The 21,007-nt window shown below is 34.7% G+C and overlaps 1 protein-coding gene and 2 long non-coding RNA genes across 5 annotated transcripts in view; 2 read left to right on the top strand and 1 right to left on the bottom strand.

The window, feature by feature from the left end:
- The window catches only part of PRL-1 (protein-tyrosine phosphatase 4A family member PRL-1), a 65,653-nt gene that overhangs the window by 11,662 nt on the left and 32,984 nt on the right, over positions 1–21,007 (top strand). The window contains exon 1 of one of the 3 annotated variants that reach the window (XM_088204500.1): positions 19,630–19,808. The exons of 1 other annotated variant lie outside the window; for it this stretch is intronic. The gene's annotated coding sequence lies outside the window, so the exon portion shown is untranslated. Of the gene's footprint in view, positions 1–19,629; positions 19,842–21,007 lie in introns of those variants that run through there. One more of the 3 variants, XM_088204510.1, reaches the window with a different exon arrangement.
- Positions 14,654–16,716, top strand: LOC148237445 (uncharacterized). The gene is made up of 3 exons (XR_015812651.1): positions 14,654–15,090; positions 15,159–15,202; positions 15,284–16,716. It is a non-coding gene; the product is annotated as an uncharacterized LOC148237445 (long non-coding RNA).
- On the bottom strand, positions 18,416–19,526 carry LOC148237444 (uncharacterized). Its single transcript, XR_015812347.1, has 2 exons — positions 19,405–19,526; positions 18,416–18,648 (listed from the first exon to the last, which is right to left on the bottom strand). It is a non-coding gene; the product is annotated as an uncharacterized LOC148237444 (long non-coding RNA).

Here is a 21,007-nt window from a genome sequence, read left to right as displayed (position 1 = left end):
ATGATAAATGTAATTATCATTGTACGATTAACTATAAAACCTCGGGGACTTAATCATTAAGAATTATTGACTTTTATAAATTTATTCACTTTCTGTTGTAAAATTATTCGAAAACTGACTGCTTCTTGTGGCTTTATTATCAAAAGATAAATTTAAAACATCATCATAATAAAAAAAAATTAACATAATAACCAGATGTGTTATTTGCTTTATTTAAAAAATCTGTTGTTGAAGTGGTAAAGTAGAATCTGTTCTACATAGTAAATATTTACAATAACAGATGTGCGTTAATGAACAAAATTCCAACATTGCAATAAAAAAAATCGTCCTGTTCTCCCGCTCTTAACAAATAAGCAATGCAAAACACCGAATCTCGTCTCCCGCTTACAAAGTGATACAGTAGCTTCTTGTATTGATTATTATTTTTTAAATATTTTTTCAATATATCTAAATATTTGTTAATAAATAATATTAAGATAATAAAAAAAATACATAGAAATCTTATTTGCAATAAAAGATCCGCATCTCATTTTGTTTTTATTTCTTAAATGGATTTTAGTTTATCTTCTACCGTGAGACTATGTTAGTGTAACCCAATATTGTATTTTAAATCAGACTAATGATAGTATTTATTATTATTATTTTACTTATAGACAACGTATAGACATTTATTTTTCTAAGATACTTTTATTAATTTTCTTAATTTAACTTAGAAGGTGCGGTAACGTGTCGTTGAGTGCCACTGTTCTTTGAAACAAGATATATTCCATTCAACGTGACTTTGAGTCTCTCTTTGTTCTTCGTGTTTAACTTTTGTATTATAATCACGTGTCACGTTATCTTTTGTGTCTTAAATTCACGCCAACTTTTATATACATAAACAATAATTTATAGTCAGTTCTTTTTTTTCAAAAAATCACGTGCAATCTCTCGTTTCAAATTGCCCTAAATGCCGTCTTGACCTTTCAGATTCTTCTAGTGGCAGCGTTATCTCGAAAGGGTAGCTATTACGCCTACCTTGTTTTATTGTGGTAGTTTATAAATTATGACTTCTAACGTGCATAAGCACGCGAACGGAAAAGTAATTTAAACCAAATGGTACAGCATTTTTTATAAATACAAAAAAATCAACGAACACGTGATGAATCGATAGAAGGATTACGTGTTTGTTATTCATCCTTATTTTATTTCCTCGTATGTCTCGTGCCACTCGCATACGGCTGATAGTAGTAGATACGTTGTGGTGACCTTTGATAACCGTGGGTGTCTTTCTCGCTATTTTTGGACCCCCGCCGTATTGTCGGCCCGCAAAAACGGCGCTATTATTAGTGGGCGGTAGTAGGTGGACGCCAGACGGTCGTTGGGGGTTGAAGGGAGACTGACCTTACACATTTTCTAAAGATCTTCCTGGATATTTTCAAGTCTTTTGATCTCGATATCGGGCGTGTTATTAACGATCTGCTTCTAGTTGAAATTTGCGCGGGTGCTCAATTATTGCCAGACTTATTTTAGCTCATACAAATATTAATTCATAACTGACGATGTACGCACGTATCAAAGTTAAACATAGAGTATCAACAAGCGCGTCATCTTCAATCACGTAAATGATTATGGTTAACGTACGCGAGCAGCGACGTATGACATGTGATATTAATAGTGATAGATTTCAAAGAGTGACGTGTGTATCACGCAGTAATTTGTAACTGGTTCGGACAATATTTCAGATTTTATTGAATCGTTTCGCTTCAGCTGAGGGAAAGTGAAATTGGTCTATCGCAATAATTTGCTTACATCGCGTTCTTTTGCTCAGGTGCTCGCAATGTGCTTTGTGTACCATGGTGTGCGGTTACCAGCGGCATGTGGGACAAATCGATAGTGGTTTACTGGGGCGCGTATTATCCAACGTCGACGCCATTATTGGGGTTACCAACGTTCATCTTGATGGTCGAATTTTCGGGATGAGCTAACATAGGACATTGCGCAATCCGCCCCCGCTACGGGCGGCAGACGAGCCGATTTTTACGGCGGGGCCCCAATCATCATACGGCGTTTCTGAGGTTATTTTTAACTAGACTTCCCCGTGACGATCGTGGGATCTCCGGCTTCGTTTGGTTTGGAAGAGGAGTGTGTTCGACAAAGTATAGTGTAGCGTGAAATGCTATAAAAATTTCAATATAACACTTTTTGTATCAAAAACAGATTCTAATCTTACCCTTACTAAACAGATTTTTTTTTTTGAAAAAAAATGTGTATCATACTATGTTTATTTATATAGAATGTCTAAAATATAATATTAATACTTTAATTAAATTTATTAAATATTGTACAGTTTTTTTGTACGCTCCATACTTTTTCTTTACAAGCAATCTTTTGAACAGAATGTTTGGCTTTGATATTCTATGAATAGGCTTACAATTTTAAATGAAATAATCTTCTGCATCAGCCAGTTCAAACAACTTGTGTCTTCGATCAATTCATCCTAATAATATTGTCTCGACATCATCTATAGACACAATATCACTAAAGTAATATTTTCTTAGCCTCAATTTTTATAATAAATGTACATACATACTATGTCCATATAGTTGTGTTTTTTTATTTTATTTATTATTATTATTTTTGTTCTTAACAGTTTCAAAATCAAATACTATTTGTGTTTCCTAAGATTGGGTTGAGCTATGGGATTTCGGACTCCGTAGCTGGATCAGGTTTCACGGGAAGTGAGAAGCGGCTGCTTTCTCTGTCTTTTTAGAGTCGTCTTAGTCGGTATTTGACGTAGCATAGTGCGAATTCAGTGAAGCGACGTAGCAAAGCAAATACATACAGTGAAACCTTGCTTTTTATTAAGAATTTAATTTTTTATGAGAGCAATGAAAAAAACAAATTTATGTAACAAAACGTTGCTAGTCGCTTTCGTAGCCGTTGGGACCAAACCGCAGCGAAGGATTCATAACCATTGGTTTCTAAGCGTGGCGCCGATATTCTTAACAAGTACCGCTTTTTCTTTTCATAGAACTTTAACTAGGTATTTATTCCTTAACACTTTGGAAATGTGATATTGCATTGTCATTTAACAGCCTTAATCGGGTGGTGCTTTTCCACGTAATTTTGCATCGTTTTCCACATTTTTATAGATCTACCTGATTTCATTTGAAGTGAAGGGTTTCTCGGCTTCGTTTCCACCACTACAAACGAGATCTTTGTATCATTGTGCTATTGCATGCGATGCAAATTTATCAGTTCTTTGGTGATCAGCTCCTGGCCATGTTTCCCAACAACTTTTGTGTATCATCCTCCAGTCCCACGTTCTTGAGCAACCCCGTCAACCCAATTTGGGCACAGTTTTCTCAAAACAAAATTAAGGATTCACTTGGTAACCCCCAATACATCTGTTTATTCCCAGCTTAGAAGTTTTTTTTCCTAAGGTTTCTGAGAGTGAGATTTGTTTCTTTATTCAGTTGATTTGTACAATTTACTAATGATTTGAGACGTCTCCCGTGAGTCACAAAAAAATGCAGAAATCGGTTTTGCCAATTGCATCACTCTTATGTTCGACCAATTAAATATGTTCATACCTTGAATATGTAAAATTTGCAAGATATTCTGAGGATCGTTAATGCAAAGGAGTAAATCACAATAGTGGTTTTTACGCTGGATAGACGCATTGTCTTTTGCATTCTTTATGCACAATAGAGTAGTTTTTTAGTCTTTACGAGCGTTTGTCGGATGTGCTAATGAAATCTCTGTTAAGTCACGCAATTGTGTTATCTACTATTATACTCTTGTTGACTAGGACTTTTGTTTAAACGAGTTGTTATTGCCTTTTCTTACGTTCAAAAGTGTCATTTAAGTGAATAGAATCATCAATACAATACAATAATGATATAGCTCGTTTATCAAGTCAAAATCTGTTCGTATTGCGAAACATTTGTGAATAAAGTTACTCGCAATCCGAGGTTCCATTGTATAGCCGTATCGACTGCATGCGTAATTGACCAGTACTGCCGCAAACCTTCTTCGAATTCAATTTCGCATACCCTTTTACTTATTCATTTGCGCCCGAATTTCGGATTACTCTTCGATCTATTCAGTCGAGGACGAGAAAGGGTGGCGGCGCGTAAAGCGCAACACGTGTCGGTCGGATTTGCGATATCTAATTATTGGACGCACGTTGATTCCGTTCTCGCCCGGTGCAATTTGACATTAACAACTAACACACTTAGTCAGTGTTGTAACAGTCAGTGGTAATATGACGTAGGGCGGTGGGGTCGACCCAGTTGCGTCCGACGGGATCGATCGCCCTCCCGCAACAACCTCCCGATCCTCGCCCGCCGCCCACACCACGCCCTCGTGCCTCTCCTTGCTCCAGCCGCTTCCCATCGATCCGAACATATGTTTGTTTGACGAAACTGACGCGCTTTTTATGTAAAAGAATAGAAGCATTTGTTAAATCCACACATGTTACAGTCGGTCAATTATTCGCCCGTGCCTGACCCGGTCAAGGAAAGTTTACCACACAAGTTTCAAAACTTCCTACACTTTTCTCACCAATCGATTAATATGAAATGTATGTCTATGCTAATATAATACTTGTGGAGGAATTGACAAGATAACATGCGAGTGTTTTTAAGAGCCCTCTCTATACACTTGGATCACCGCCAGAGTAGGATCATATCGCACCGCAACTGTAGAGAAACCCATCACTTATCACCAAGAACAGGTGGCCGGAGCGGGGAAGCAGATAATAAAAAGGTCAAAACAAAGTTTCCTCGACGAAATAATCTTTTGAAATGGCGGAGGATTATCTCACCGGTTGGCGGGCGGGCATCTTGAGGTCATTTGTTTGTCAAGTGTTATCAGAGCACCGCGTGTGACTCGTCGAAATCATTATTACTAAGAGAAATTTGTATAATGCAAAATCTAGTCAATGCATTGTTTGTTTGCGATTTAATTAGTAAATTAAAATTTATTGTTTTGATTAAAAATGATGTCCATCCCACCCCTACTTTCCAGATAGAAATTCATCTAAAATTACCTAAATATGTAGGTGTCAGTAGATCAATGTAGTCCTAGAGTACTTGCAGTGATGATGTGGTTTAAATCAGTGTAATAAAAATGTGGCTGATTTCGTTAAATTCACAAAATACAGTTGAAAGTACCTAACCTCAAATTTTGTATAGGTGCCTAGTCCCCTATAACGTAGTCTCAATCTGTAATCTTTTCGTTTTGACGCCCACACTGATATTTTATAAAATTAAAAAATATTAATAATCATGTATGCAAATAAAATTATTATTACTAACCAATAATTATTTTTAATTAAATAATATTTTACAAGCAATTAATTGATTTTTTTGCACTTATTGGTTAAATAAATTAATGTCGGTAAAAAAACAAGAAAAAAATACGAATGTATTATACTTCATGCATTTTTTATTCAATATTCGAATAATTAAAAACTTGAAGTTGAGGACCCCAATTGTAATTAAGTCACTTTTCAAAAAAAGTTTTTTGAATATTTTACTCAAATTTCAATATTATTTTTAAATAAATAGCACATGTTATGAATAATAAAATTTCGCTAAAGAATTTTAATTAAATAAAAAAGTTATTTAACTAAATAAGCCTCAGTTTTTGAAAAATTATTATTCAAAGAAACGACAGATTCGATATATTCCTTTCTATATTAACTAAAGCTGAATAAAGACTATAATATTATTAAATTATTTAGGCTGTAATGGGTTAAGCCGATGTACAAAAATACGTAGTTTCCTAGTTAAACGAAGCTTTACGCTGAAACGTTTTCAAATTGGCTTTTATAATTCCTGTTAAATTATATAGGTAGACAATAAGTGGATTAGCTTCTTACTTGTAGATAGGTATAGGACTAAAAATGTGTTCATATGAATTTTAATTTGATTTTAAAAATAGGGAATATAATATCATTAAACCAAATTTCAGCTGAAAATTTAGTTTAATGATATTACGAACGCTGTACGCTGATATAATTAATTCAATTCCAAGGTAGCTCTGGTTGTTATGCACTATCATATTTTTTACATAAATGTCACATTATGTACAAAATCTGTAATTGACGACTGTCATCTGCACTGGGTAAACAAGCAGTAGTGATGTGTTATAATATATTCATATTATATTCAAAGGGCAAGGGAGTGATGCAACCACTTTAGTGACGAAGTGTTGTTACGGTTCCGATTTCCGACCGTAAAAAAACATTTGTCGATCGTAATTTGATGACGTCAAAAGTCGGCCGGCGTGTTTTGTAATTCATTAAAAAACCAAACAAACAATCTATTTCCATCGCCAGTCGATAATTCGATTCTCAATGAAGATAGCGACATTGCGACATTAGCGCCACAGGCAAAAGTCGCAACTCTCGACCAACTGTATTAATTTTAGACTAGTAGTCTCGCGAGAGATGTAAAAAAATCTCTGCAGGCTGAAATTACTCAGAAATGCCTAATGAAATATTCTTAGAACCCTGCAATCTCACAGCCGCAGGTTTCAAAAGTTTGCTGAGAACCCGAGGGCGCATATTCATACACAACTATTCAGTAACTATAAATTGGTTGTCTTATTAGAAGGATTTTTTCTTATATAACTCATAATATTTTGGTTTAACGGGTTTTAAGTGGAAGAGGCTCGACTTTCCGTGCCGTGCTAACGCTTGATCAACACGTAGTTTATACATAAATAACTGAAAGCAGGGAGAATGTTGCATCCGTTTGATTAAGACTTTTCGTGATAGTGCTCTTTCACGTGCGGCTTGAAAGATGAAATGCGGCTTTGTCGCCGGATACTGCGGTTACATCGCAGCGGTCGCCAAATGGTCGATTACGAGTTACCGGTCGCAACGCCAATTTTTGTGAAAATATCCTTGTGGTGCGACTCATTTAGACTTATATGTGTTAATATACTGTTTTTTTATTGTACAAAAATAGACTAATATACAAAAAAATGTAGGAGTCTCTCTGGTCTCTGGTTCCTCGGAGTGAGCTGAGCGAGTGAATCGGAGACGAGTTGAGTGAGTCTTGATGTGTCTGATAGTCGTTTCATTAAATCACACTTCTGTACTATAATTTTATGAAACAAGAGTAAATCTTACGGGTGGACATTTAAAGGGCGACCATCCGATAACGACCAGTTTTTTTATAGTGTATTTGGTGCGCGAGGCAATTGATGGTCAAATATTAGTTATGGTGTTCTTGAGTTTTTTACGGTAATTAACATAATGTTTTAAACTTAGTCCCTCTTCAAACTCTTGAGTGTTCCGAAATTACGATTTCACTCGTGTTTTGATCGGCATTGATCGATTGTCTTTCTAAAGGACAATTATGGCAAATTTCTACAATATTTGCATATTTAGCCTCGCTTCACGCATTCATTACAAATTAGATATTCATAAGTAACACTTTTGAGAACATTTTCCATTGCTGAAAAAATTTGCCCTTTGAATGTAATTTTTGATTTGAACTGCGAGTGGGAAAAGGTTGCCGACCTTTATATGTTCATTAAATATCTAACCTTTATACATACAAAATACTCGTATTCAGATACAACAATCTTTCAAAGTTGCAAAGCCCTTGGGCTGCTACACACAACGGTCTTGCCACCGTCGGAAGCGTCCGTTGCATTCTGCATGCTGTCTTCTCTGGACTGAAATCTGATCCCTTTTCAGCTTGAGGTAAAGCCAAAATTCATATGAAGCCATGTCGGGAGAGCAGGGAGCCTGATGAAGCACAGGTGTGCCAGAAAACTGTTATCGTGATGGAGCTTCCTATTGTCAAATATCAAACTTTTATGTATTATACATATGTATGTACAGCAAAATTACAGTAACTTTGCATTTGCATGTAAAGATGCACCATGGAAACAAACACTAGTACTAAATATATGTATTCTGTTTCTCTATGAAAGCAAAAGAGTCATTATCACTTTTGGTATTTAAAAGATCAACCAAAAATCACTGAAGAATGCAAATTCTATCATCCAAATGCACCGTTTTATACCACAGCACGCGCGACTGATTATTTAGCATTTTAATTTTGCCGCATCTCTATTTAGTCTAAATATAGACCCAGCCATTTGTTTTATATTCGCTAAAAATAACAACCAAGGATAACGAAACACTAGTCTAGTGAAGAGGCAATATTGTTTGTAAAGCCAAGTTCCACTTAGGTTGAAACATTTTCTACTTGATTTAAACTGTTTAAAAGGAGCACTTTGATATGATAATATAATGTTTATTTTTTATATACATATACATTATATAAAGTATGTTATTTAAATACATATAAACGTATCTAGGTTCTAGTAGATAGGCACGCTACCTCCTTTCGTCTATGCGACTCGAGCGATCGATACAAATATCAAACTAATCTTTCATGCTGATCTTTAGCTTGCGATTTTAAGCGATTCATGAATATTACAAATCGAAACCTAGTTTTAGAACGCTTAAAATTGCGCAATGACATTTCCCTCGTGACAAAGTTGGCCGTAAGCTCTCGCAACGTGATGGCGTTTGTTTCGTCCGTCAAACCGCGTGTCACGTGTCCCCACAGACCAACCCCTAAACATCTCATTGCTTTAAAATAAAATATCGTTTTGCTGCTTATGATCGTTATGCACTCTTCTCGAATCTAGGTCAGAATGTATTTATACATTTCAGGATCTCGATTGATCCACGTGTAAATCGACCCCTACTGATATTGGGTCGGTCCTGTCCTAGAGCCTAGACAAATATGTATCGAATCTAGTCACATATTAATATGTACTTTGTGTGAAATTCATAAGCTGTCATGCACCCCCAGATCATCACATAGGGTGAGTGCTTGATGAATCAAATAATGCGTAAGGGATGAAATCTTTCGCTTTTTCTACGGCGCACAGTCGCTTACCATCTGCTCCAAACAGATTAAATTTGGATTCGTCGGAGAAAGCCACTCTTCTCCAATCTTCGATGGTCCAATGGCAATGAGCTTTGCCTATTCAATGTGATTCTTTTTCATTTTCTCAGTAAGTAGTGTTTTTTTGCTAGCTTCAACCAAACGTCTATTCACTGTCTGTCTTGAAATATTCGAGTTTGAAGTAGATTGCAATTCTGTTTATATTTCAGCAGCAGTTTTGAATCGATATGTTTTATGATATCCTTTCGAGCAGACGTCATACGCTTGCGACCACCCCCTTGCATCTTCTCTAAAATTCCTGTTTCGCGATAATTTTTAATATATTTTCGAATAGCAGAACCACAGAACCCCACACTTCGCGCTATCTCTAGAATTGAAACATTTTCTTCGAGATATGCTATTTTTTAGATTTTATGTGATCATGCTTAGATCTCTCCATAATTTTGTGTTTTTCTTTACAAAACCGAGGCTAACGTGCAACTGAGTAGGCTTTACAAGTAAATATCGTGTAAATTATTACCACAGATGCACTTGATCATAAAAAATAAAATAGAACAAGTTTTAAGGAAAGAATACATTTTAATAATAGAATTCGTGAAATATTGCCTATGAAACTTTCAATTGGCCACAGCTGTACATGGTCATTATCAAGGTGTTTTGCTTGGGCTCGTAACATTACCATGAGATGTCAACACAACAAGCCAAGCGTGCTCTCTGCTGCCGCTTTGTCGTTATTCCCGCTTCGTTTGTCGCTTTGAATACCGTTGCAGATTAATTGAAAGTTATTTATTGGGTGTTCAATGTTCTGACCAACGCTCGCTCGCTCGCACTAAACCTGTTATGACAGGTTAGGTGCGAGCGAGCGTTGGATATTTTTAAAATAAATAATTTATTGCCCATTTATATTTATATATGTTATAATATCTTTTTTAATTCATATGATTGTCCTAAAATTTTACTCTGATCGCATGCTATTTTTATTGTAACCATTTGATATTTAATCTGACCTTGAATAATATAATTATGACCAGGCTGTTAATTGATTATTTAAATTTTGACCATTTAATTTGTTGCCTTATAAAAAAGATGTATGTACATTTATAGATTGTGACACAAATTATTCCAAATTGGCCGTGATTCGCTTTCAGTGAATTTGTGCAAAACTATCATATTTGCGTTACAATTAAAAATGCATATGTACGTTTACAGTAGTATTGCGCATTCTCAGTAAACCTTGAAAGCCGCTACAATACGCGGTGCATTTGACATTGTCGACGTTATGAAAACGTAAATATCTAATATTAGCCACGTGATACTGTTGTGCATGGAATAATAAAGCTGCGCTGAAAATAATCTCGAAAAAATCGATCGGATTATACGGTGACGTATATACGTGCGCGGTTAAAATCGTATATTCATTACTAAACGACGTGAAATTGTTTGGTTACGTAATGAAAATTTTCAGCATTTCGGAAAACTCGACGTGAGTCACGAATCCGTGAATCGCCCGAGGAAGAAAATCGTCGTTCGTTGACTTTTCCCGAGCTGACGTGTCGCCTAATCGATTTTCGTGATATTTTGTGGATGTAGTATTATTAATGTTCTGTATTTTATCGTAAATTGCCTAATGGAGTTTGATTTAACTACCCGTGTGTAGCTTACGCATACTTTGTGAGGTTGTACATATTTTGCTCTGACGCTTTAAATATTTTTGGTTATTCTCAAAACTAGTTTCATAACTCGTTATTATATTGTAGTACTGTATGAATATTCCTATGTTTACGTTCGTTGTATACATAACCAGCCAAGCTTTTGGACATAAATACAAACGTGTATTACGATCTACAATAAATGATACCATATATGTAATTCCCTATGTGATAAATCTTATTAAGGGCTTTTGTATACGTTTCGTTTGTATACGAAACTTGAATGACATGCTCCGGAAATAGAGCGAAATGAAGGAGAGTCCTTGATTCATCCTGTCAGGCTGTCGAGAACGTGACTCATTTCGAACTTTTAAATTATTAATTTTGAGTTTGCAAGTCGCAGAAAAAGTAAATTACTTCAAAGAATTCGGTAATGGAGCATTAATTAACTGGAATGTGATATGAGTCATTCGATCTTATTAAATAATGCATTGTTTATTGATTGGAATTTGATTAAATGGTGTGTAGATAGGTATATTATCTAAATCTGGGTTTTCCGTGTACTGTTTTATGAAAAATTTGCAATTTTTTGTTACAGTGTGCAATGGCATCATACTCGTCGCTTAGCTATTTGGGTTATCGGTCGTTATCGTGTTATTATTTTTCGCTTTTCTTTGCTTCTTCAAGAACGTTAGATTGTAGCAGGTCGACGAGCTAAACGCTACCAAACACGCTCACACGTGTTGGTTGTGTATTTCATTATTTATTTATATAAGCAGTTGGACTAAGGAAATAAAACCAAGAATCAAGGCAGGGTGCGGTGCTTCCAAAATAGTTAAAAAGAATAGCGTTTACTCATCCGCTATTCAACACTGCCGACCATGTTTCGTGTGATGTTTGACGTAAAACATAAAACAGTCCATCCATAAGCTTTGAGTAGCTCAAAGAGTAATGGAATGGTTAACGATGAAATCGATATAAAAATATACTAAAATAATTCATCGATAAAAGAGATCATGCTAGTTGCAGAACCTTCATTTTAATCAATTGCCAATATAATTGCTGAGGACGAAGTTCCTTGTTACTCAGTTGAGTTCATAAATTCTCTCACTGGTCAATATTACAAGCAGAGCAGGATATGGATAAGAGAAAAACAAAGTTGCAAAGCTGAAATGGCAGTGAGCTGATCGAATATTGCGACGAGAGGAGTAAACAAGCATATGTCATAGGGGCGGATCACGTGGACGCTATCGCAGTGCAGTAGGCCAGAGAAGTGGTTGACCGAGCAGTATAAAAAGAAGTAGACATATATTAAATATTGGATTGATTCGAGCGAAACTGATGATAATAGATCACAATTTTATGACATGCCTCTATGTAGTGAGTGAACATGTACTGGTGTATTTTGAGTGGCCACGCAATATTATAACTGTAATTTAAAAAATATATCCGGTCGTTATCTTCTCTAAATTTTGCGATAATGGGCATGGTGACAGCGAATATTGTTGGTATGTATTCGCGATCGATATCACCTGTTTTATTCAATGAGTCGGATTATCATTTCTACGCTGCCGGATTTAGATACGCTCGATAATTGATGCGTAATGTTTCATTATGTAATCAGGGTATGAATTATTTTCCTGTAGATCATTCGGCGGTACGACCGAAATTAGTTTTTGCGGTTTTCACTAAAGGCACCGCTTTACTGTGCACGTACTGGCTTCATAAAGTCAGACAGACGCGACGGATCCGGAAATAACTGTGCTGAAACATTGTTAACACATTGACGTTTGTGTGCGACACAATGAAGAAGTAACGTTAAATTTTTTTTCTTCAGATTTCATCGCTTTCATATTTGAACGTGCTGATTGTGTCAGTGTCCCACTTGGATGCAGCACTTTCAGTCTTTAGAATTACATAACGAACGAGCGTATAATTCCAGTATTACAATTATTTGCTCCAATAAATATGTATTGACATTGTGGCGAATATATTAAATTTAACTATAATTTAAAGTTGTCTTCTTTAATGCAATAGTAATAGTTAGTCTTATTTATTATGTGAAAGTGAGTGTGAAACGATTATTTGAATTAAGAAATATAGAATCTGTGGCGACCACACATATAGGCACATTTAGAAGGGCGACTGTCTTATTGTTAATGACCGTGACCAAAAACGTTCATTCATTAACAACTAGCTGTCGGTACCTCACTATCGTGAGGTACCGATAGCTAGCGAGTGTGCGAATACCGGACCCTCAACTTTTTGGGTTTTAAATATAATTTTTGCTTCGTTCTGATTTTTTTAAATATTTTTTAAAATTTAATGGTTCAAATTGGACATTACTATTTAGGATTTTTATTGATAGACTAAATAGTTCAATCTATAAAAAACTACTTAGCATTTTTAATTCATTTGAAAATAGGTTTACAACTTGACTACATATTTCTAGAAGAAAACATTTTATATTATTTATTAGATTTACAACGTTAGATTTTACCGTTATATTGAAACTTAGATATTTAATGATAAATCTAAATATTGTATATCATTTATGAATAGGATTAAAACTTGGCTAGATAATAATAAATTAAAAATTGTACTATTAAATTTCAATACAGCGAAGCTCACGAAACCAATGAATAAATTTTGGTGTACTGAAAATTCGTTATATTGAATGTAAGGAAGATGATATATTTTTATTTTATTTTTAATTACTATATTACTACAGCATCAAAATAATCTCTTATAAGGTTGACAGATCGTTTTTTGTCCTTGTTTAAGGAAAATGTATGAAACACAATAAAATTTGTGAAAAAAATGTTTTATAAAAAAAGTTTGAGGGTCAACGAAACACCTGTAATGTCGCTTTTGAACACATCTGGCACACGCCAAGTCAATGATGAACTGAATTCTTAGAAATATTTTGTCAAGTTATAACGTCATTCTTAAATTCGGAGCAAAATATTTTGTTATACTGAGATTAGTCTTCATTACAATGAAAACATTTTGTATGAAAGTTTTACGGGGACAAATTAAAGATTCGTTATACTGGGAATTTTGTTATTTCGGTATTCGTTACAAAGAGATTTCGTTGTAATATTTTTTAAAATAGGTTTGTAACTTTACTAAATATTATTAAAACAAAAAATATCAAAATGTTTTCAACATAAAAAATAATATTAAAACGTAACATTTTGTATCATTTAAAAGTAGGTTTACAGTTTAATAAATAATAATAATAATAAATAGCATCGGTTACACATCCGCTCAAAAATATTACTGATATGAAAAAATATTTTGTTACACCTTACTAACGCTACAACACAATCGATCATATATAGTTAGTGCAATGTGAGTGATTATAAGTCATTGATTGTGTTTTAGGGTATTTTATGTGTTTGAGTGCCAGTTTTAACGCTGCATAACATAATTATATCATAAATTTAAATTTTCGTAATAAAAAAGTTTTTTGGTGACATCATAAGTTACTTTATAATTTAAAAAAAATATTTCTATGTTTTATGTGTAAATATAAAAGTCAGTTTTTAATTACATTTACTAATGAGAAAGAAACAATAAACTAAAGATATCAAGCACCTAATCTGTTACTTTAGACCAAAAGTGCGTTTTAAAAATATTAATAATTTTGAAACCTTTGTCTTTTTTGATTAAAAAATATTTTGATTTACATCTTTTTTAAAGTAAATGTTTTTCTGCGCAGCATTATATATTTTAATAATTAATGAGTGTAAAAAGTTTTCACTATATTTGAAATTAATAATGAACTAATGATATTTAAAATCTATAATAAATGATTAATATTTAAAATCCATAATAAAATAAAAAATATTTTTAATGTTGAAAAAAATATTTTGAATAAATATTGAAATTTTATTCTGAAACTTTTAATTTAAAAAATATTTAAATTAGTGTTATACATTTTTGTGTAGTTTAGTTTCAAAGGCGTCAGTAAGATGGATTTTTGCAATACTGTGCGCTTAGTAGTTGGTTGGTAATGAATAGTACTTATTTTGAAACTTTGCCCCTTTTTGTTTAAAATACTTCTTAAAGCAAAGTTTTAAAAATTCTCTAAAAACTAAAACTTTAAATTGCCAACGTTCGCCAAAATTTAGGTACATATTTTTTCTGTATAGAGAAGCTAATACATATCCACATTATTTATATTATATTTTAAATCTATAAACTAAAAAAATATTTTAAAAAACATTTTTTTTTGTATTTGATGATTTTTATACATATTTTAATAAATTTTATACAATTTAAATCGTTAAAATAAATTTCGCTCGTTAAAATCAATTTCGCTCGTTAAAATCAATTTAGTTCGTTCTCAAGCGCGGGACTTCCCAAATTTGCTTTGACAGTTCTTCTGTCAGATCTGGCAAGAAATATGTTATAATCGCGGGATTTTTGTTACAAAGTGACAATTGAAGATGATTCAAGTGATGCAGCATTTGAAATTATAGACAAAACTATAAATTGCGGGTGTGCCAGTAAGTGTTTAGTTATAAATGAATAATATAACACGGTTATTCTAACAAAATTACTATTGACTTTCCAGGATCTAATATTAAAAGACAAACAGCGGTGATTTGGCAATTAAAGGTATACATACCGAAGTTAATTAAACATATTACAATGCTAGTAATAATAAAAAATATATGACATATTGTGACAATTTTGTAGAAGATGAAAAGATGCCAATCTACGTGTTTAATCCTCTACAGTACATCCATCAATTGTGTTCTTTGGTTGTCGTTTAAATTTAATTTATGGATTATATTAGTAGTAATAATGTGTTCAATGTTTACTCTTGATAGGAGTCTTATTGTTTTTTAATTATTTTTCAGAAGCAATGATGGAACAATTTGATGACCTATATGGCTACAACGTAGAATTGGTATATATAAACAAAGAGTTAATCTTCTCGTGTTGAAGTCACTGTCAGCAAGTATTATCTTTTTATAAAGAACATACTACATAAGTTTGATGTAACTGAATATCTTAAATTTGGCTATTCAGAAAGAGGAATGATGGCACAGAACAAAAATTGTACATATTTTGCCACATCGAAATTAAAAATAACCCACTCTTAGATATTTTGGCTATCGATTATTCCAGGTATGCAATCACATATTTATAATCATTGTAAAATGTCGTTTATTAGATAACATCCAAGAAACTACACATTTATAAGCTGTCCGACAGCGCCGATTTGATCGACATTAACTTTCAATCCTCACATACTAAGGATATATTACACGTTCATGTTTAAAACATAACTGGTTAATTTAAAATTCTTAAAATCTAACGTATATGTGTATAAAATCGGAAAGCAATGATAATGTTTATGTGATATTATTATAAAAACTCACTTTTCGGCCTCGGAGCCCGGCGACGGGATTTCAAAATTTGAAGATTTCATTACAAAGATTGTTTTATGATTGTTTATCTAATTTAATCAATGTATTCTTCTTATCCTAAACACATTATGTATATATTTAATTTTCATAGTTATATAACACACCTAGTTAATTTGCAATCCGATTATTTATAAAAGCAAAAACTCACTTTTAGGCCTCGGAGCCCGTCGCCGGGAATTCAAAATTTGAAAATTTCATTACGAAGATTATTTTATGATTGTTTATCTAATTTAATCAATGTATTCTTCTTATCCTAAACACATTATGTATATATTTAATTTTCATAGTTATATAACACACCTAGTTAATTTGCAATCCGATTATTTATAAAAGCAAAAACTCACTTTTAGGCCTCGGAGCCCGTCGCCGGGAATTCAAAATTTGAAAATTTCATTACGAAGATTATTTTATGATTGTTTATCTAGTTTAATCAATGTATTCTTCTAATCCTCAACGCATTATGTATATATTTCATTTTTATTCAGTCAAATGACGAATTAATGAAAATTATTGTCGCGTAGCAAAATTTTATTATTAAATAATAATTATTTAAAAGTGTTGTCACGGTACTATCTATTTGAATTTGAATGCTTATTTTTCATTGGTCGATGCTATTTGAATATTTGAATGCTTATTTTTGATTGGTCGAAACAACAGAACGCATTACCGGCGGCTGGAAAATCAATCGGAACAAATTCAATTTTAATTTTTATTATTATATATTATTATAATTAAATATATTTCCTTTGTTTACGTGTATTGTTACACACCGTTAATACAAAGCGATACGATTTACAGAGTAGATAATTGAACGGAGAATGTTTCGTTTAAAGTTATGCGCGTCCGGAAGCGACGACGGCTTAGAACAATTATATATAAGATGAGACAAACATCTTGGCACAAGAGGGATTTCTTTTGACCACACAACACGGGTCGTTAAGAGAAGCCCTTTTGTGACAAAACGGTACGGACGCAATCAATCACCACACTGCAAACCCTTTCCGAAGAATTCGAAAGTCTGGAGCTAAGCAAAAAACTGGCTTTCGAAATACACATTCGATTTCTCGAATTCTAAGAAGCCACTGCAGCGATTGGCTAGGAGATCGATGCACAATCGCGATTGGCCAGCTAGCTAGCATCCCCCTAAAGGATATAAGCCCGGACTCCGACGAGGAGAGGGCAGACGGTTAAGAGACGTCCGAGATACGAGACGGTTGAGAGACGAGACGACCAGAGAGCCAAGATCTACCAGCAGCCATCCGGAGGAACCAAGCCACGCGCCCTAACCGACAGACCTGAAGATCACACCTGACACTCGCCGCACGCAGCCACAGAGCCATGAGACATCATCACCTGCACACCTTCATCGCGAGAAACGTCACGCCGAAATCGTCCATAGTCAAAATTGTAATTATAACTTAATAAGCAATCTAATAGGATTCACCGAAGAGTCATTGGCTGCGAGGTCAACCACCCCCTAGGGCTACGCCCCCCTAAAAATCTATACCCTCGATTTTTAGTTTTAACACCTTGATCATTGAGGATTGGTGATGTATTATTGTGTTGTATGTTGTGGTCGGAATCGTCGAAATACGCAGAAAAAAAGAAGGTTCTGGTCTGGTCATATTTGCAACAAAGATGAAACATGTTTGTTTTAGTCCTTGGCTTAATTTGAAAATAGAAATGTATTCATTTACTGAGAATGTTCTTTTTGTCTAATATAATCCAAATATGGATTCAATACCCTTTAATGGGAACCATTGGAATCTGTCACAACTCCTCAATATGATTATCTTGTTTATTTTTATATAAGCCAACGTTATTTAGTTTCACAATATTATTATTGTACATCAGGTTTTGAGTCCACGTACACTTTGTGTAATTATTATAAGCACGCGTTCTTGTAGCCTTGCTTGCATTTAAAAAGTCCAGTCGTCATCGAAGGTCGGGTTGAACCATAACTTTCGGACGTCATAACTGGGCTTAGGTTGATATGAAGAAGGAAGCGGCTGCTTTTTCGGTCGTGTGTACAAAGCCGGGAGTAATTGGGGAAATTCTCGATAAAGATTTTTGTCGAAATTGAATTCCGAATGGTAGTGAATGATATGCGATATGTATGTTCTTATATACATTTCGTTTATATGAAGGGTTTCTTTTTTGCATATTTTCGACGCGACGATCGATTACAAGTATTTGGGATTGTAATTATGTGCTTATTGCCGTCGTTTTTCTTATTAGAATATTTGCGTAACCGACGGATTTTAACCCTTTGATCGCGGATGACCCTATAAAAGTCATCAAGAAAATCGCCAATGTGCATTGGACACTTAAAGGTGTTTTCGGGATTTTACTAATCCTCAGGGGGTGCGACTTCGCAGCCAGTAAGACGCAAGTGGAAACTAGTGAGAATTTTATTAGATTTTATTACATATGAATGGCGATATGTTTTCTCCGAACAGTGGTGGAGAAGCTGGCGCAGGGATGTTGTCAGTGAAAGATCCTCAAAGGTATTGTAGGTGGCGTTGCAGCGACAGTGTAGTGGAAGTTGATCTCTCTATTGAGGTGCTCGTATGGTGGTGTTGATCTCCCTCTGGTGCTAGTCTCTTCGAGTGTCTGCCAGGTGACTGCCTGTGATTGTTTAATAACAAAGAAATATTCATTCAATGCACCGGAGAATCCTTGCGTATTATTTATGAGGGAACCCTTTAGTTCAGGTCGTAACAAGAGCCTTTGTGTAATCGCACTGTTATTTAATAATCACTTTTGGTTATAGTAATTACGCGAGTAATTTCATGATACTGTGTGGTCCACACAGTATCATGAAATGAGCCTCGTAATATGTTTTTTATAACATACTAATTATATAAAATTGTGCTATGTATGTTAATGGTTTATGTCCATTTAAAAAAAATCAATGGGAGCGCTCGTTAACCAGCGTTTCCACTGCGCGGCGCCGTCACGATTTTATTGCTTTTGACGTGAATTTTTGACTTCTGAGAAGTGTTAATTGTTTTTGCACTTTCCTATTGACCAAAATTCAGTTTGGATATACTTTGACCAACACTCTTATATCAGAAGTCTGTAGAAATATCAGTAACGATAAAAATCGTATTTTTAAAACATAATGTAATATCGAAATGCAGACAAACTATGGAGCAACTTGCGAGATACGACGTCTGTCTGTACTTTTTCATTCGCTTATTTTCCCCTGAGAGTTGTGTTGGCTTAGTATTATCCTGGCCAAATTCAAGGGGGGGGGGCAAATGCCTCCACCTGCCCTTTCCCAAATGACGTCCTTGTAGACATGCCTTATATAGAGAAGGCTTTATTTTAGCGAAAAGGCTTATTGCAGTTGTTAAATAAATTAATTCAGGGATACATTACGATTTCGCACACATTTCGTTCATTCCCACGGTTTGCGCGATGGTGTAGTCAGGGTCAGCGATCGCCGTTGACAGTTCCCGAATCGCGAACGTCACTCTCGGATCGACGGCGCAATAAAAAAGCGGCATCGGAATGCGAAAATAGTCGATTCGCGGAAAAACTCCCGCGGAGTGGGGAGGAGCAGTAGGAGCGTCGATGCTACTCGCCGTATAGTAGACAGTGTTCAGTTCCGTTTCGGTCGTCGGAGCGCGCGCGTCGTCTCCGGCCAAGTTGCCATGTGAACCATTCGCCACCGTTCGTGTTATAAACCGCGAGACTCGATCACCGACACCGCTATAGCGAGAACAGCAGCCGGCGTGTGACATGCGATCGGCTTCAATCAGCAGCAGCAGCCTATTCACGAGGTCTTGGCGTTTATCTTAGCGATCCTTCAACAGGTGCGGCAGCGCCACTGTCGACTTGTGACCAGTGTAGCACATGTGTGATAAAAATATATTTGTGCTAACGTGCGAGAGTAAAGTTCGTAACCCCGCCTCTGTAAGAGTGTTTGCTCTGATGTGTGTGAATACATAAAAAAACAGCATCTGTCCAGTGTATTCATGAATACGTTGACTGCTGCCCGGTGCGCGCGTTCATGCGCGAATTTGTTGGGGTAGGTCGCAGCGCAGCGTCCTATATATTGCCGTATCGACAGTTTTATTGGATGTTGATTTTCGAATTAAACACATGAAGTTCACCCCCACCGGCTCAGTCCGGCAGACTCTTTATCTCCCAACGCAGCCACAATCTGCTAAACCCTGTTTAGATTATATCGAGGAAATTAAAGCTTTATTTTTATGATAAATCTCCTGTTGCAAGATGATAGGCGTTAACTCAAAGCGCTGCAACCATGCAAACACAATCAATAAGTAAATAGCCAGACTAAAATCAATGTCATCTATTTTATTAATTATAAACTATTATTGCAGCTTAGAATCAATAGTTTTCAATCAACTGTTCATCACGATATTCACCCGTGAAATTTAAAACATCTAGAAAAACCTAATTTGTGATAATATATTTCGATAGCACTGTGCAAAAGTATTGGGCAGCCTTACACAATTATACTCTTAAGAGGAATATATGAAAAAATAGTTTAACTTTATTTTTTATTAAATTAGTTATAGCTTAAACATATATTTTGCAACATAGTAAATGCCAAATTACTTTTAAAAAATGTATAAAACACAACTAAAACTAATATCGAGTATGTTTTGCACGCAAAACGCATTTAATTCTTTCAGGTACACTTTCAAATAGTTTTTTATAATATTTGACCATTCTTCTTTTAGAACGTTAAATTATTCATCTGGAGTGTTATTGTTCTATCTAAGCAATTCCATAAATGCTCAATTATATATATAGATCAAGGCTTTGTGGGGGCCAAAATAAGGTTTTCATTTGATTTCTTACCCAAATATTTTTTAACTATATTGGCATGTTTTATCATGCTAAAAATAAATGTTAGGGCTTATCAAACAAAGTCCAGATGGTTTTGCATGATTTTTAATAATTTGCCAATACCGTTTTGCATCTAATTTTCCTTTGATTCTGATTAAATCGC

Source organism: Plectrocnemia conspersa, unplaced genomic scaffold, assembly GCF_051122295.1.
Source record: "Plectrocnemia conspersa isolate PC_06_02 unplaced genomic scaffold, ASM5112229v1 ptg000002l, whole genome shotgun sequence".
In the NCBI taxonomy this organism is placed as follows: Eukaryota; Metazoa; Arthropoda; class Insecta; order Trichoptera; family Polycentropodidae; genus Plectrocnemia; species Plectrocnemia conspersa.
This window is presented reverse-complemented; position numbering and strand designations above follow the sequence as displayed.